This window comes from Anser anser (assembly GCF_964211835.1).
Source record: "Anser anser genome assembly, chromosome: 16".
NCBI lineage: Eukaryota > Metazoa > Chordata > Aves > Anseriformes > Anatidae > Anser > Anser anser.
In genome coordinates this window covers 6,224,520-6,243,335 of record NC_139737.1, presented here as the reverse complement: position 1 = coordinate 6,243,335, position 18,816 = coordinate 6,224,520, and the positions used below count along the sequence as shown (strand labels likewise).

General features: G+C 48.4%; 1 protein-coding gene across 1 annotated transcript in view; it reads left to right on the top strand.

The window, feature by feature from the left end:
* Positions 1-18,816, top strand: part of SPO11 (SPO11 initiator of meiotic double strand breaks) — a 331,627-nt gene that overhangs the window by 206,238 nt on the left and 106,573 nt on the right. The window contains exon 5 of the mRNA XM_083801833.1: positions 7,165-7,270. The gene's annotated coding sequence lies outside the window, so the exon portion shown is untranslated. The remainder of the gene's footprint in view (positions 1-7,164; positions 7,271-18,816) is intronic.

Here is an 18,816-nt window from a genome sequence, read left to right as displayed (position 1 = left end):
GCCCGAGGACAATGCCAGTTTGCTGCAGGAGAGCCCAGGCACATTTTCCTACAGATTTTCCTACACAGGCTGCACTCCTGCTGCCTGAGCTGCATCCCCGGCGTACAGGGGCTTCAGCTCTCCTTTACAATTACCTCCGTGGCTGCAGCGAGCTCACGGCGATTTCATCCACCTGAATGTGATTCTGGGGACATGAGTTGGGGCAGCGGCATGAGCATAACTTGTGTTTATCCCCTGGGCTGTGAGTCCGGCAGCTGCTTCTATTAGGAAGATTTGCATATGGCCTTGGCACAGTTTTAAATGAATCAACTGTTCTTCATGGGTGGGGACAGAAAATCTGTCTCCTTTGGACTTACAGCCATAGCTGTAACATTAAGCCTGCGTTTGGGGTGCAGGCAAAAATTTGATTAAAGAAATAATAATCTTTCAAAATTAGAGTTTTTAAAGTAATTAAAAACAGAAAATAAGTGGTGTGAGAAGATGAGGAAAGAGTACATGTATGTATTCATAGTCATCTAAATATAAAACTTAGTTTTGAATGCTAATCTGTGCCTCTCCCCATCCTCTCACGTCCCCTGCCAACAGGGCAGAGTAAGCCTGGAGAAGGAACACATCTGGCAGGTAGAGTCAGCCTCGTTAATTCCCATCACACAACGGGAAAGGCTTGTTGCTTACTGTATAACATCTTGGCTTGTTGCTCACTGCATAACATCTTATTTCTGTGCACGTGCCTGTTGGTCAGAGCAAGAAAGAGGGAGCTGGGACGAGTGCTTTCTGACATTGCACATGCTGGATGGCAAACCCTTTTGGGTCATTCCCCAAGGATTTTACGTTCTCTTAGCACTGGTTTCAGTGGCAGTTTGGCACATATATAGCAATCGGATATTTAAACACGACTGTGTTTCTGGCCTTTCTCTTTTGAGAAGATAGGACTTAGAAGGGATAGATGTCTCCAAAGCCTGGGTGGCGTGGGGAAGGTGAGCAGGGGATGTCTCTTCCAACAAAGCAGCAAACCAAAGGAAGTGAGGAGAAGGCAGAGTCAGAGGCAGGAAAAGCAGAATCTTTTTAACACTCTCTGTATTTAAACTACAAAACTCCCTGCTAGGAGACATGGAGAGGGCTGAGAGTTTAGGAGGGTTCTAAATTCAGGGAAGAAAAATCCATGCAGTGGTGTTACACACAGTAATAGTAAAGTGCCTGGCAGTGCTCTTGCCCCACAGATCTCAGGTGGCTGAGCGTAGTCCAGGGAAGGGTTGTGCCACGCCAGCTGTTGCTCGCCGGGCAGCTGCTACCCCTCCACACCTTTGGCCGGGGTGGCTGCAGCCAGCCCTCATGCTCTTACGGAGCCCAAACAGATATTTCACAAGGCAGCGTTGAGATGTGATTAATGCGGACAAATCACTTTGAAATTTTGGAATGAAAGGGGCTGCAGAGCTGCTAAGTCTAGCCCCAAACTTGCTTCGTGCGATGTGAAAGCGATAACTGAGTTGACAAAACTCATTAAACGCAGCACCTTTATCATCTGCTATAATCTGGAAAATGTTGCAACACAAAATGTTGGCCAGCTACCAGCACATCATCATCCCATTTCAGTTACAGAACAGCGACACGGTGATAAGCTCCTACTTGTTCTGCATCGAGGGCTCCCGGGATGATGTGTTGGGAAATTCCCCACCGGGTACCGAAGGTTTTGCTCGACGACCTCGTGCTGGACCGGGGAGAATTGGAGCTGCCCCCGCCAGTGGCTGCGGTGCTGGCGGCTTGGGGGGCAGAGGCTCCGGCAGGGCTCCAACAAGCAGTGATAGACGTGGGCAGCAGTTGCAAAAAGCCGCTCTGAAAAATGCTGTACGGATTTCACAATTAGGACACATGTCAGTCTTACCGGGATTAAGATGAGCCCGGTCCTTCTCATGCAGCTGATCTCCACTCGAAGGACGTAAGAGTTGTTTTTCTGGTTTTGTTGTTACAAGCAGAGATAATTAAGGTTTGGAGCAGGAACGTTTTATTTTGGCGGACAAAGATGGAAGAAGCTTTTGGCATGGTGATAGCATTTCGGAAACACTTCGTGAGAGTCCAGATTCTGGCTGCTGCCTGGAATAGAGAAAAACTAGTTAGGTTTTGTGGGGGGTTCCCCTATATTTTCTTATAGTAAAATAAATTCAGTGTCTGAGCAAAATGGTCCATGTAGTCTATTGTTGGGTTCATAGGGAAATGTAACAAACAATATTTTCAAGTGGTTTTGTATTCCAGTGAGACTATTTCACAAGCTTGTTCTTAGCACTTATGGAACCCTTTATATTTTCAGAGCTCCTGAAAACAACAAGCTTGCTAAAAAAATACAAGCACTATTTTTAGTGCTGTAATGTCTAAAATAATAGCACATTGACAGGAACTTCATCCATTTCAATAGGATGCCACAGCACTGGGCGGTTTATGGTCCTGCTCCAGTTCCCAACCGGCTGGGCTCAGACAGCCGAGCTGGGCTCGCTGCGACCCAGCCTGGGTGGGCACATTGTTCGGGCTGGCCAGCCCCGCCGCCGAGCCGCCTGGGCTGTAGCAATCTCTTCACCCTCTGCTGAAACGCAGCCCCCTCTGCGATAAAACCTGGCCCCTCTTCAACACCACCACAAGTCTGCAGCTCCTGCTTTCTAGCGGGAAGCCTGAGCTTGGAAAAAACGGCTTTTCGGCTGGAGCACCCCTCCCTTTTTGCTAATTTTTGACCCTCTCCTTGATTACTCAGTGAAATCACCCAGCTGTTATTCTTCCCATCCCTGAATTCCTTTCCCAGCGTTTTATGACAGCTCGGCGGGGCTCTCTCCGAGCACTGAGCACCTCCCTTGGCATAAAGGCGAGGAGCGGGGCAGAGGTGCCAGCCCCAGCCAGCAGCTCTTGGAGCCAGCCATCCGAGCTGCCCCCGAGCAGCCTCTCCCTTCTCACTGTAACCCTGGTGTTTCTCCCAAAATGTAACATGAATCCGAGAGCAGCTTTGTTGAACTATAATCTGGGTCAACAGTGTTTGGTGGGTTGAAAGGTCACACTGAAACCCCATCTGTTTTAGCTCTCCATTGGAACCATGAAAGTACTTTAAACTTGAGATGTTCTGTAGCATTCCTAAATTATCAGTAATGTGTAGTGACACCAAGAACTGTGGTCTAGAAATGCCATGTTTCTCTCTGTCTCTCTCTCTTTTTTTTTTTTTTTTTTTTTGATCTAACTGGGAGAAGCATCAGATTTAGGAAGTAAATTCAAATCAGCTGGACATAGGTCAGTGGCTGTGTGTGGAGAGGGACGGGACGGTAGGTGCCTCTGGCCCATAAAAAGCCTGTCCTACTGAGATCTGGCTCCAGGGCTTATTAAATACCAGCCATTTTTGACTAGTAAAAGACCAAACAAAATGTGCTTTTTCTCCTTTGATGATTAAATTCAGCCTGACGTGAGGGGTATCATTTATATGAACACTTGCTTTTATGCATGTGCTGTCCTAAGAGATTAGCATACTTGCACGCTCGCTTTTAAGGCTGTTTTGCTTTCAGGTGGTAGCGAATGTAACCCCTGGACTGAGGGAAGACCCAGAGTGTCAGGAAGGCCAGGGCACATCTGCCTTTCTTCTCTTGCTTGGGTTCCAGCCAGGTCTTTTCAGAATCTGCCCTGGAAAAGATCAGCACCGCTGGTTCCCACTGCTCCTCGGCCCAGGTCCAGAGCTCTCCTGAACCCTTTCCAATGCCATCAATTTCTGCGTGTGCCAGGGACCCCTTGTTCAGCGGCTTAATTCTGGAGTGTAAAGAAACAAGCTCACGTGGGAGAAAGGTCAGGGCACTGATGCTTTTATTTTACTCCAGGGGCAAACGTAGATGAGGTCTAAGTATCTCCGAGTGATTGATTTGTTTTACCCATTTTACATCACGGCGTTAAGGCAATCAGGGCTGTGCTTGGTCTCTGCTGTAACAGGGGAGTGGCCAAGGCTGCAGCTGCAGGAATTGCTTTTGCTGCTAACATGAGGGAATCAACCAGCTTTAACTTCAACAGCATTTCATAGTTTCCTTAATGCCTCTGCTGCATGGTGTAAGGCACAATTGTGGGCGATTCACCCCATAAGAGTGACCCTGGCTGTGCTCGAGGGAGAAGAGTGTGCCCCAGCCTTCCTCCCCGCCAGAGAGCAGTGCATCCTTCTAAGGATCTGATGGCTGCCCCAACCATCCCACCCCAAATCAGCCGAGCTAGCTTGGAAATAAGTCTTTGCAAACTCAGCTGGGAAGAGAGGGAGAGATTAGGGGCTGGCAGGGGCTGGGGTCGTTTCCTCCAGATGTGGCAGAGGACACTGCCAGGGGAAGGCCACCAGTAAATGGCTGTGACTTTTTCATACAGGGCTGTTGTCCATTGGAGACTGATGGGCACTTAGTGGCACTAGGACTGCAGAGGGAATGGAAAGCAGGGGCAGCATCTTCATACACAGTGTCCTTGAGATGTCTTTGCTTATCAACATAGAGCTCCCTGCGGGCGTAGACCTCCCTCAGTGCAGGGCAGGTTTCTGCACACACATTCCCAGCACCTTGCTGACAGCCCCTCACCCCGTGTGCGTTTCAAGCTGGACTGTAAGCCGAAGACCACACTGGTTTCTATTATTTACGGCTAACACAGAGACAGTGACACCCCTGGCGCCCTCCCCCTGCCACCTTTAACCTTTCAGCTCTGCCCACTGCCTCCCTGTCCCCATGGACTACAAAGCTGAGAACCAAGCTCCTCGGTCCGGACTGCAGCGTGATAATTGAGCAGAGTCACGCTAGCTACAGGGAGACAAATCTGCAACTGATTATGAGGTTTTCTTCTCAATTAATTGTCAGAAGCAAAGGGATGTTTGATGTTTAATGTCTTTTTCTTCTTGTTAAATGCATTCTCTTTGCCACTCGTCCTCAGACACTGGGAATAGACAGAGTTGGACAATGCAGCGGCTGCGGACTTGTCGCTGTATTCATGCATAATCTGTCTCAGGCATTTGTCTGCTGTTTTGATGTTACAGGTCTGCAGGGGACTTTGCTTTTAGATTTGTTGACAGAGTGACATTGACATCTTACTTACAGGCACTGGATGAATCCTAAGCCCGAGCTCAGGCTGTGAGGTTTAGATGCTGTGCAAGTTTTCTGGGGCAGGAGAGGGAGGACGCATCTCTTCTGCCCTCCGTGGGCACGATGTCTAGTTGCCAACACTACAGTCCGCCTGGCCTGCCCTCACAGGCCTGTCTTTGGACTGAGGAAGACACTTCTGTCTTTAAAAATCATCCTTGGAGCTGACCTTTTTTCATGTGAATCCAGGACCAGCCCTTTGACTGTATTTGTAGGGAAACAGCAACGGGAAGGAGGTTAGAAAGCTGTGAAGGTGAGAGGAACCAAGGCGTGCCCTATGTGACCAAACAGCAGGGACTTCGTGTAAAGTGAAAATTTGGTACCAAAAGGCCAATTAGTCCGTGAAACCTTCTACTTTTGTACTTAATTCATTTCTATTAAGAAAAAAAAAAAAAAAAGTAAACACACAACAGTTTGTGGGCATTTAACAAAATTAAAAGCTTTTCCAGTATTTTACAAATATAGGCTTTACAAAGGTGCTGGGGAGTGCCAGTTCATTTCTGAGCCCCCAAAATGAAGCTCAGCATCCTGGGGTATCTCAGCGTTGCTGAGGCCATTTCAGGAGCTGGCAGAGAGCATCCTCCTCATTGTTCACAAAGCACAACACCTCCAGACTAGGTGAAATCCTCATCCCGGACAGGGCAGTGGCAAAATTTGTCCTTGTTAATATGGGGCTCATTTTCATCCTTAGATTTTCCATAAGACAGTTCAATACTGTTGGGACTCTAAATTAAGCACAACTTGAAAGATTTGAACTAATTGTAATTCAGCAAATTACTGGCAGAGCTCTGATTAAGATTTTAAGAATTCCTGGCTCCCAGTCCTCCGCTCTGACCACAGGCAGGATTGAACTGATTACAGAAAATCTTTGGGAGACTCATTATTTTAGATCTAATATTTTGAACTTTCAGGAAGATCTAATGTAGATTGGAATGTAATAAATAGATCTATAAAAAGGAAAAATAGAGACCGTGCTCTTGTGACTTGGAAATTGCCAGAGAAAGCAAATAAGTTACCAATTACACCAATTATTTGAGATAAATCTCTATAATTTATTTTGTTTTAGGAACAACCTTGTATGCCATATTTCACTCAATAATAATAAAAACCACATTTGAGGTGCTATACATCCCATTTCAGATTTTCTAGGGAATCTGAAAAGTTACAGTAATGGTTTAAATTCCGCTTAACCACTTTATTACAGCTAGAAAGGAGGTTTATATGTATATGTTTATATGTACATATGTATATAAACTGAATAACTGCAAATTTTGGCAGTTTTCGCTGTGCTGAATGGGATGGGGAGCAGGACAGATTCTGAGGAAAAACTCAGCCCTGCGTATGAATCTGCCTGACTGATTTTTCTGGTGCAGTTAATAACGTCCCTTGAATGCGCTGCACAAGCCGAGTCAATAATTGTTTATTCAGCCTACATGCACAAGCCAGTTGTGCACCACGTACCGTCCAGCTGGCGTTTCTCCCGACCAGTCTGTGCTTTTTAGGCATAGAAGTGCAGATATCCCTGGCTATTGGAGATGAAGGTTTAAATATCATGTAGCTAAACTTCAGCACTGCCTGCTTTGGTTGGAAGTTTTGATTCTCCTTCCTGCCTAAGAAAAAAAAATACAATGATGTGGACTTTTGCTTTGCTTATTTATTTATTTTTTAGTGTAAATTAACTAAATGTTTAAATGTGTTGTCAGATTTTATTCCAGCTGCAGCAGAAGTTCAAGCAATCCTTGCCTTATCAAAACCAGTGCATCCTCTCTATACCTTACACACACAGACTCTTTCAGGTGTGTCAAACTGAGCCCCCAAACACGAGTGACTTTAAAGAAAACAGGGCAACATGAAAGCCCCGTGCCTTATTCAGGTTATCTCCCTATGCTTTGCCGAACTCCCTCCTTATTTTTCAAGCAGGGAAGGTGCCAGGCAGCAGTGGCAAAAGCAAAGAAGAATTTCTCATTAAAAAAAATACTACTTCAGGAAGGATGCAGACTGACTCCCCAGAACTGTTTGTTGAAATTCTGTGTTCTTCTTTCAGGTTTCTCAAGCAGACCCCGCTTTTCTGAAAAAGGGATATAAAGACAAACTCAGCTCGCATCATCCTCAGTTCCTTTAGCTGATATGTAACTTACTGTTGAATGCATGTAAGTAGACCTGATACTTTTATACTTTGCAAAAGACTTCGTGCAAGGTCTTTCCTATGGGTTCCTTCAGGCATTATAATATGTGGCGATACTGCCTTCTGTTTGCACGGTGGCACAAATACTCTGACATGCACCTTGGTGAGTGCAACACAAATTAGAGGCAGTCCCCTGACTAACAGCAGTGTGTCAGAGAGAGAGGAAACAAAGCCAAAATGGAAATTAGGACATGAAAAGCTAGCCAAGAGAGAAGTGCTCTCTGTGATAAGGAAGAGGAGAGCACGGCAGAAAGGAGAGCTCCTTGGGAAGGCGGTGAGGTCCTTGCTGGGATGCTGCAGCAGGAACTTGGGCTATGCCCACCAGCAGCACCTCATCCCCACCCTCCTACAGCATGGGTCTCACTCCTGAATATGTCACAAAAATTGGTGCCTTTGAGGCAAAGGCCTCTTCAGACAATAACAGAGGCAATGATGTTTTCGTGCATGAAGCATAACCAGAAAGGTTGCTTCTGTGATACGTCAGCTAGGTGTTATAACTTGTTTTATTCAGGTTAGGGGTGGCAGGGAAAAACTGTGGGGAAAGGAGGGAGAAAGGAGGGCCTTTCAGATAAAACCAGAGTGAATACGTTTGATTTTCTCACTAGAACCAGAAAACTAGTATTTCTGTTGCTGCTGAAATTTGTTAGGTGTTTGGGGGATGATTTTTCAGGCAGCATCTTCTACAAGGAAAGAAATAACAGAAATACAGGGCCAGCATTGGGATCCACTGTCCCACAAGTAGAGGTGCACTGTGTCCTCTCTGATCAATCCTACGTTCCAGCTAAGAGAGATACAAGCGGTACCTCAAATCAGCTGCCAGGTTGACAGGGTTGAGGTGAGGGCATGGCTGTGGATCCCGCATTGCAGACTGACCGGGAGGCACGCTGTGAAGTCTCCTGCCACCACCAGTACCGGGCGGTGAGGGTGGGACCTGTTTTCCACAGCCTCACTGCTCAGGCGGCTTGAATGAACTGCCTGGAGGTGGCTCTGGGTTGGGTTTTTGGTCTTCACCCCTGGTGCTGGTCCAGCACTGCCTGGGGAGGTGCCTGCTCTGTCTGTGCTCACACACACACTCCCCGTCATTTTGACTCACGCGAGTGCAAGGGAGGCTGGCTGTGGTTTGTGGGGTCATTGTGTTATCTCCTGGGCTGTGCAGGGGGCCTGGAGGCGAGATGCTGAGGGTCTTCTGAAATGAAGCCTCAAATCCAACCTAGTAAATTAAGCTGCGGCATATGCAACACATCATTTCAGTATTTATGTCTGCAGCCTCCAGCTCCAGTATCAAAAAGCCTCAGAGATGGATGCAATAAATAGCCAGTTCACAGAGGAGCTGGCAGGATTTATTATGTTTATGATTCTGCACAAATAGTGTTGACAGATTTCTTTTGATAATGAGATAGCTTCTGCATTCACATCACCAAGGAGAGCTAGACTTGGGAGACTCGTCCCCAGCTGAAGTCTCTGTCATTAGGTGCCTGTAATTCCTTGCATGCTGTGTTTTACACACTGCCGTATAAAGGGTTTTTTTTATACACAATTTGGTGCTGCCCTTCGGAGATGGTAACAGCAGTGTTATCTCTTCGGCTGGCGTTGTGTCATTGTAATTAAGTGATAATCGTTACTGGCTAATTCAGTAGAGTCCTAAATGTGTGTGATGCACTGCAGGAATGAAGCGTGAGGAAAGCATCCCATTAAATTTACAGGCTGAGGCTTTGGTACAAGTGCCACGGAATCAATGGGAAGTTTTTTCCTTGATTTCAGTAGGAGCTGGATCTTGCCCAAATCGCGCAAAGCAGCCTCCCACGCTCCAGAACAAATAGAGAGGCATATGGTTACTGTCAAGGGAACAGGTGGATATTCATATGGTTTGTAAAGGAGCTGGAGACAGCTTGTTGCATTTTGATAAGAAGGTTATCCCAGGCAACGGGAATAGAGTGAAAACAAGGAGAAGTACAGCACGGGTGGCGGAGGCAGCAGAAGCAGGCAGGGGTGAACTCGGGATAGGAGGGAGAGGGAAAGGCTCACCAAGTTAGGCAGAGGTTTGGAAATGAGGAGGGAAAGCTCACCTTGGTACGTGAAAGAGGTGGAGGAGAAGCCCAGCATGACTGGGAGGAAAGGGCTTCCTGGTGGTTTTTGCTGGGGCTGGGGGCAATTGTGGAGGATGGAGGAAACGGGATGGCCCACAGCCTTGGTGCAGATGGCCGTACCATGGAAGCTGCTGAGATTTGGCTCCTTTCTCTCCCCTGCCAGGCACGTGGTTACACAGAAACGCAGCCAGGATGCCCCCCTCACGCAGGGCACAGTGCTGAGTGGCGGCAGGGGTAGCTGGGCTGCTGTACCCAGCGGCGGCAGCCTGAAGCTGCTCGGGCATCACATCACCCACACCTCTGGGGAGCACTAAATCACTGGGCTAAGGGAACTGCCTTGTTCACGCCGGGATGGAAAACAAGATCCCCTTTCAGCCCCTGCCATTCAGCACAGCAGGAACCAAAAGCTCCTGATAGCAGAGCTGAGATACAGCTGCCACAGAGCAGAAGCGGGTGCAGAGACTCGTTCCTGCGCACGTGTCCCCACCATGGTGCTGGTGTTGCAGTCCTGTGGGCACGGAGCACAGCCAGCATGGCTCACGCTTGTGCCTGGGACTCCGAGCACATTCAGCTCTTTCCTCTGCCCCAGGCTCGGAATAATCCTTGTGTGTTCTGGGACTGGGTGGGGTGGGCTTGCGTTGGCTCAGGATGGAAAACTGAGATAGACTTGAGAAATGAGCAAGTGAAGACATTTTTTGTGCCGAAAATCTGAGTACGGGTTAGGCCGTTGTGTTGTGGTGAGATACTGCAAATGTGCGAAACAGCAAAGATTTATCCCATGCTGTCATGCAGCAAATCAGAGATCTGCTCGAGATCTCATCTCATCGAGACCATCGCCCAACGCTCCTTGTAGTGCTCTGCAATGCAGAGCTTCGTGGTGGGAGCCACTGTCTTTTTAGCATTTTCAAAATGAGGGCAATAAAATGTAATTAAAAAAATGGGGATGGTTCCTATGCGTTTGAAAGAATTTTGTAACTGGAACTCCTTGTTTATACTTGCTCAGCAATTAAGCTTCTGTGATGCTAAAATAAGAATGTTAATATTTTGGAAATGCTGGATCAGCACCGCAGCAGTTATTCTTCTGAAGGATGTGTTTGGAAAGGCACCGAGCGAGATAACTGATCCTCATGCTATTATTTCATTAACTCAGGAGTAGCTGGTACGAATCTTCTCAAGTATTTGCCTGATATATCTGCCAACGCCAAGGAACTACTGCTGAGTGAACAAGGCCACGTTTGTCTCAGAAAGCGCTAACCAGACACTCTTGGTAAAGCAGGTGAAGAGAAAAACCAGCAAAGAACCCTTTCGTAACCCCACAGATGTCACAGAGACAGTGTCGGCGTGCAGGTATTCCTCCGTGCCAAGGAACGGTTCGCACTGCTGATCTCTGAAATCAAGTTTTCGCTTTATTCTGACACACGAAGCAAACCACACACGTCCCGTGGTCCCGTGGACGTGCAGCTCGTAGCCAGCCCGTGCCCATCTCGTTGGGGAAGACCGGGAGCAAAGCGAGCCGGCCGGTCCCGTCGCTGCGAGCCCACCGGGGCACTGCTTGCCACCACCTTGCACGGGGCACAGCAGGAGGAGCCCCCGGCCGGCGGGGGGCCGGCTGCTGCTCCCCAAACGCCGGCGGTCAGCACCCACGGGGGGTGAGATGGCTCGGCGCGCACCCGCGCCAGGCTAAGCCGGCCTCGCTTGGGTTTACTCCGGCTTTGGTAGCTTCTGCGAGCGCTGGGCACCGTGCGTGCTGCACCAGGGGCTGCGCTACTTGGGTTGCGAAACCCGCGCGGTGCCGAGGAGCGAGGAGCCGCGGCTGCAGCCACGCGGCCGCCAGCAGCGCACCGTGAGCTCCCCCTGCCCGCAGCCCGGGGACCTGCGTCCCCTGCCCGCCCTGCCCTGTCCCCTTCCCCGCTTATACCGCACCCTGCAGCCTGCGGAAAAACCGCACGTCGCTTGTTTAAGGCTTCAGCATATTTGGGAAGGCCTTGCCCCCCTCTAGGGTCGTCCCAGGCACAGGTCCCAGAGCCCTGGGGTACGGCGTGAGGTCCCAAAGCGAGCCCTGTTTGCTCCCCCCCCCCCCCCCCCCCGGTCTCCCTGCCAGCATCAGTGCTGGCAGCAGGTAAAGCTGGCATCCAGGTGTGGCCTGTAGATGCAGGTGAAAACATCAGGGAGCTGGAGAGACAAGCAGCCTAAAAGAGAGGGCCCGTGGGCCAGTTTTGTACCCTAAATGAGTCAAGAAATTGTGTGAGTGTGATGGCAAAGTTTAGGCAGGCTATAGGCACGCATTTAAATGTACCTGTATAAAATGTAATTATATTTAATTAAAGCAGGACCACTAATAGAGGGACTAGCTAAGTTGCTGGTTCCGTAATTGTTTCTGGCTAGCCTCTGTTAATGCAGGGGACACGCTGTATGCCAAATTAATTTAGCATTTCTGTGTGATCTAACCAGCATACGCAGCTCCCCTCCAGGACGCACAGGCACAGTCTCCATCCCGGTGGTGGGCACAGCAGAGAAATGTCGCGGAAGGTGACTTGGGCTGCCAAAGTGGAGTACCTGGAAAGTGTTCTTAGAAGGCAAGTCACAAACACTTGGCTGAAGTCTGGCAGCCTGGCGCTGCTTCTGCAGGTCCTCCCCTGGCCGAGAGGTGGTTGTCTGGGCCTTGTGCCCCAGGCAGGGTTCGGGGCAGGTGTGTGTGGCCGCTCCCACCACTTGCAGCTCTGCCCAGAGCGCCGTACCTGTGGGTTCTTGCAGGAGGAAGAGGATATTAGGTTATCAGAGGATAACAGAGCTGCTGTTAGTGTCTGTGCCTTCATGGGGTTTTGCTTCCCAAGAGTGGGGCTGATCCTGGGCAGCTGGTTCGCTCTCGGCCACATGGCACCACGATCATCACCCGCCTGTCCCTCGTCTGCGCCACACGAGACTACGAATGGTTGGGGTGGCTTTGTTCTTGTAGGATAATTTAGAGAAACCTGCTAGTGCAAACAGACCCGGCTCACTGAAGAGCTTAGTGAACACATTTAAAGACAATCCCGACCATGTTTCTTTTTTTAAAAAGTTTGCTGAGTGCAATACGTGTAGGCTGGAGGGAAGAAGGAGCAGGAGGGGTTAGTACGGGGTTGGTATGGCAGGGGCAACAGAGCACTGGTTCGGCCTTGACTTGTCCCTGTTTCTAAGCTCTGCCACTCTCCTCACCCCTCCTCACTAAGACCTCTTCTTGACCTTTCCTTTCCTTTCCTTTCCTTTCCTTTCCTTTCCTTTCCTTTCCTTTCCTTTCCTTTCCTTTCCTTTCCTTTCCTTTCCTTTCCTTTCCTTTCCTTTCCTTTCCTTTCCTTTCCTTTCCTTTCCTTTCCTTTCCTTTCCTTTCCTTTCCTTTCCTTTCCTTTCCTTTCCTTTCCTTTCCTTTCCTTTCCTTTCCTTTCCTTTCCTTTCCTTTCCTTTCCTTTCCTTTCCTTTCCTTTCCTTTCCTTTCCTTTCCTTTCCTTTCCTTTCCTTTCCTTTCCTTTCCTTTCCTTTCCTTTCCTTTCCTTTCCTTTCCTTTCCTTTCCTTTCCGCCGGCAGGGGTCAGCAGCCCCATCCCCACGCAGCCCAGGGCGAGAACCGGGCTGCCTTCGCGACACGGCGCCGTGCTTGGAGCAGGAGGGTGGGCAGATAAAGGTGGTGTGTCTGGGCGCTGCTGAGGAGGGGGCTTTGAGGGCAAGGCTCCCCGGCTCTTCTGCTCTGCTCCGGGGTTTCGCAGGGGCTGGGAGCGCTCCTTGCTCTGGCAGAGGCGCTAATTCCCTGCTGCCCTCCTGCAGGTGCCTGGAGATCTCGGTGACAAAGTGACAGATTCTGGCCAGAGGGACCTGTGTGGGGTGGCACAGGGAGAAGCAGGGAGCAGGGAGACTGCCACCCGCACACAGCAAGTGTCACTGAATTCGGGGTGCCTTCAGGGAGCGTGTCTGTAGCAGCCACGCTTCTGATGGCAGCAAGTACAGGCAGCCCTAACTTTGTGAGCAGGGTGAAATTATTCCACTTCAGGATGTCTCCATAAGGCAAGAACTGTTGGACCCAATTCAATTTAAGGCATTTGGTAAAGGATTTCTCACCCCCAAGTACTGAAACGTTCATTCTGATAGCCCAGCAATGCTGCCTCCAATGCTAGGTCTAGCTCTGGCAACCAGAAAAAGCAATTGAAGTTTTGAAAAGTTCAAAGGAGCTAAAGATTTGCACCATGGGGGATATCTCACAACAACATGAGATCAAAACACTTATTCCTGCCCGACTTTCCAATATAAAAGGTGACGTAAGGAGGAACACCAGTGGGAGCTGTGTGAGGGGGTTTGATCCTTCCCTTCTTATTCGTCCCCTTGGGACGCTGCTCACCAGTTCTCATTCTGCTGGCGACAACAATAACAGCATCACTTGGTGCTCCTCCAAGAATTCTGAAGTGATTGCAGTGGGATTACACATTGTCCCTAGGTTACAAACATACAGAAAAACAGGATTATGTGGTCCTCTCGGTTTAAACTGTTGGGAAGGCCCAGCCTTTAAGACGAAAGAGACACTTATTCCTGGAAATCAGGATTTCCTGAGGCCAGGGCTTAGCAGCTCTGTTCCAGTGGTGCTGGGGTAAGCTGTCCCCACGTGTGTGGGGCTGTGCCAGGCTGCCACCGCACGCATGGGAACACAGGGACACCCCGCAGCTGGGGCTCCCTGCTCCCAGCCACAGCAGGGGCCAATGTGAGCTGTTCCCCAGTGTGCAGCACCAGGCTTTGCACCATCCTGCTCGGGTGAATAAAGCTGCAGAAAAAAATACCAGGGCTGGGCGACGTTTCCCCAGCTGCCCCCAGCACCTCCGTGCCCCAGCAGGAGTGTTTGACAGCCTCCTTCCCTGCTCCTGCATTAACCCGCAGCAGCTGCAGTCTCCAAAGCTGAGGGCAGAGCTTCATTAAAGTTTAATTAGCTGTTATCTGGTCTCCATCAGAGATAGTCTGTGCTCTGAGCTGCTCGCAGTCCTGAAAAGCTGCGCAGTGGTGCTAGAGATCATCTCTGGTCCTTGCAGTCCTGCCTGGGCAGGGATGGGTATGAGGTGCCTAAAACTCTGCATGTTGGTTCTTGTATGGAGGTAAGGGTGATCCCTTTGGAGATGCTAAAGCCACCCTCAAAGAGCAGTGATATTTCTCTGCTCAAGCCACGCGTGCTGCTGCTGTGCCTCTCCCAGCCACAGGGCAGCAGGCAGCGCTTCCCATCCCTGGGAAAAGTCCGCTGAGGAAAGGCAGGGTGATGGACGAATCACAAAAGCAATGCTTAGCATCTTTTCCTGTTTCCTCTCTCACATAACATTGCCCAACTGTTTTGATTGCTGTACATTCTCAGGGGCTATAAACGAGCACAGCTCAGCTGCCTGCTGGGTAAGGTGGTGGTTTCCAAGGTCCTGCCTCTGCATCTCAACTCCTTGTCTTCAGCACAGGGCTGCCAATCTTTATCCTTTGAAGGCTGTTGAGATGTTCTGCTGTGATTGTGAATGTTCATTTAACGTTATTGACTTAATGCTACACAGCTTGCAGATTCTGCCTCAGTTTTTAATCTTGGGTTTGCATATTGCTTTGATATTTTCAGATAAATGTTGTAATAGCGCACTCATCATTTACTCTCTCATCACTAGGACAATTGGAAGTGCTTTGTTCAAGTACATCATCTGCAGAGATCTGTATGTTGTGTATTAATATTTTTAGTTCTGAAAGAGTCAATTATACCTCTAGGGCAGGGAATATATCTTTTCAGATGTCACTTAGATTCTTTTCATTACAAGGTACCAATAAGGAACAGTATACCAAAAACAGAATGGTCCAAAGCACTTTGTCTATTTAAAATCTGCCACAAGAGATTAGCAAAGTATACATAGACACAAACCATATGCAGACAAGAAAGAAAAAGGACAAATCAAAACAGTTTAACAGGTAAGCACCCACACGGCAGCATGTGTCATATATCAAAGAGGCACGGCCTGTAAAACAACGTCCTGCAGTTTGCAGTGAGCAGAAAGGCTCCCAGTAAAGCCTTGGTCGTCTCTTCTTTGGTTTCACAAGCTGTCCTGGACAGTGATTGGAAAATTGAGTTCTAAGCATCAAAAGGGGACTGGAGTCATCCCAGACCAGGTCTATATGTTTCTCTGGGGTCCAGGAGGCTGAGCCTTGTGCTTGGCAAATGGGGGATTCCTGCTTTGGAAAGTCTCTCTCTGCAGCATGTGCATGTATAGAGCTCGTATATACCCTTTGAGGTAAAATGGGCTGCCTGAGGGCAACTCTGCTTTCCACTCAGCATCCACAATATGGGTAATTGCTGACTGATTAAAACCTGAGCGGAAAATAAGACCCATTTTTGTGTATGCATGCACACTGTAGCAATATAACAGGAGATACAAGTGTTGTTTATGTATTTATCTAACTTCCATCTGTTTTGACTTCTTTTCTGGGTCTTTCTCATTTTAATTTCCTGGAGTAGGTGGGCAGCAGTGCTGGGAGGCAGTGCTGTACGGCCAGGAGGAATACACTGTGCGTTGTTCTGTGGAGAAATTTCTTGTTTGATGTGTTTCCCAAACTGAAATGAAGGTCTCTGATTTCATGTGCGCAGTGTAGTCTCTGTTTAGGGATAACCTCAGTATCTCCAGTGCTTTGCTTTTGTTACTACATGAAAAGCAGAAGTGGTTCAGGAATTAATTTCAACCTTAAAAAGTAACACTCTGTCTCCCCGTACCTGTGGGAATGCAATGCTACCAGAGGGTAGCACTTCTCGGTTTAGCAAAGGCACAGCTGGAAGGCAGTAAGTGCTTTTCAGGATGCTCCAACAATCGGAGCTGTTCAACTGCCCCCGGTGGAAAGTCCACTACCTTAGGGTGCACCAGTCTGAGAAAGACTTGGGTCAGAGCCTGTATAAATCAACCCAGCTGGTAATTCTGCAAGCTGCCGAGCAGCTGGGACTTACATCGCCCCGGCTCCAAGGCATGGCCCTGCAGGAGCAGGTCCCCAGTGCGCAGGGGACACCTGGGACTGCACAGCGCACCCAGGCAGGTACAAACCCAGCACCTCGCCGGGCACCGCAGGCACTCTCTGAGTGCAAGTAGGATTTGGGTTACAGGCTGGCTTTGCTGCGTAATTATTAGCATTACTTCAGCATTATCAGACCTGGATTTCAGCGCCGAGCTGGTGGATAATCCTTGCGTGCGCGAAGTGAAAGCCTCCTGCCCAGCCCTGACTGCAGCCTCCTGCACCTGCAGTGGGTAAAGCACAGGACTTTCCACCGCGGCTTGTGTTTTCAATTTCTTTTGTTTGTTGAATTATCTGCTTTGATGAATATGTGGTGTGGGAGTGGGCCAGGGCAAAGGAGGAGCTATTTAATTCAGCCCTTAGCCAGGGCTGAAGAATACTAGGAAAAATTAGCCAAAAATATTTGTGTTTCCAGCCAATCCCTCTCAGTGATTTCTTTTTTTATTTCTTTTCTTCCCTCCAAGTTTCACACAAAGCTCTGTCTTTGGGATTAGCTGTCTACAGACAGCTCTTTGTTTTCAGCTGTATTTAAGATTATGGCTGAGCAATAAAAGGGGAGAAAGGTGACACTGGAGAGTTTCTGCAGCAGTAAATCCTAAAATATTCAGGCCCATGACATTTCCGTAGCTATCAAATGCTGAGTGAGACATATCTGGTCAACGCTGAGGCCCAAACCTGGTTAGATTTCATAGAAGAACCTGCTGTGAGTCTCAGGTTTAGGTGGCATCAGGTACTTTTAAAGAGATCTTTCCAGTCAGATACCAAAAGTTTATTTTCCTTTGCTGCTGTTTTCAGTGAGGGGATGAAAACGCTCCTGTTGTTAGACTTCACAGGCTGGAGAGCAGCCAAATAGTGGAGGAAATGCAAGAGAGCATCACCCTGATAAGGCCCAGAGGGATAAAACCTGTGCTCTTGTGTCCTTGGGGGCATCGCGCCTTTGTAGGCTTTTTACATTCATTGTGAGGGAGCGGACAGAAGATACTCCTGCCTCGTCTCCAGTCTGGGCTGGTGTTTGAGGTCCCCCTGCTTAATCTGAGGAATGTAAAGGATAGCCCATTCTTAACCCTGCTGAGGATGGGGAGCTATTTTCCTTTTCCTAGGTCATTTGATGCTCTGCAGTGACTCAGTGCAAGGAATTTTGCATTGCACAGGAATAAACCAGTGCATTTATTGCTCTGGTCCTGCCCTGTGGTAGCTCTGGGAGGGGGAGAGAGGTATAAATGCAGCTTCCCCCTTCTGTGGTCTCTTGTGTCTTGGTCCAACTGTCAGCGTAAGTGTGCAAAACCATGTTCAATTTAGATTAAGAGCTATCTCTTTTACAACACAGTGACCACTAGTACTATTTAAGGAGGGAATGTCAGTGCTCCAGTTCATCACATGAACGGTAATAAATCAGCCACCAGTTACAAAGACGTGTCTAAGCCACCAAGTGTGAATTCACAGACCTTGAGAAAATTGGGATCCTGGGGATTATTAACCTAACACGCTCACCAAGGGCTTCTCTGCTGGAATTCTTGTGCTAGATTTGTCCATCCCTTTATGCAATAAGGCCCATAGAGGCAGTGAATTTTGGCTCCAAAATTTATGTTTTTAATGTTCAGAGGCAGGAAGGCAACTTGAGATGTGATTTCTCCACAAATCTAATGACTGTTATTATGAGGAAATCTTCCTCTAGACCAGATGCCTCCAATGATTCTTTTGCAGGCTTTGGGTGTATTTAATAGGGTACCAGAGCTCACCACAAATAGGATGGGGAAAAACTTCATGAAGTCTGAGGCTGTGTCAGCATGGTGGCATCCATCTGAGTTTGGAAATTGCATTAGTTTGAGCTAGCAAATTTTTCTTTTTCCTTTCATTAAAATCATGCTTCTTATCCTCTCGGTTACCTCCTCCTCTTCCTACTCCATGATGTCTGCATTTAAAAACTAAATTTCCTTTTGGGGCCAAATACACAGGGTAAATTACCTCCATCCCCTAACGCCTCCAGCAAGCAGCCAGTGATGCAGTCCATATCCACGTGAACCTTATGTATAAGTGCAAAGGGAAAAAACAGTGTCTCTTCTGTGCCTAGCAATTCAACAGATATGATCAGATCTATCCAAATGTGAGAGGTCTTTATCTGTCCTTTAATAATCACAGAGCTGACCACATTCAGCCTTCCGATGACTACTGGATTAGGTGGAGTTCGCAGCAGAGATGAATTTGACCCAGTAAGTGTATCAGTGGGCTTTTGGGTTTGCTTTACATAGCACGCAAAGAAGCTCTTCAAAGGCTTGTGGTACAATGTGACCTTGACTTCAACTCTCATTTTAATGGCTACTTGGAAGATGACAAAGACCACACTCTTTGGGAGATTGCTGTAGGGTGAGAAGCTTCAAAACCACATGGCCAAATCT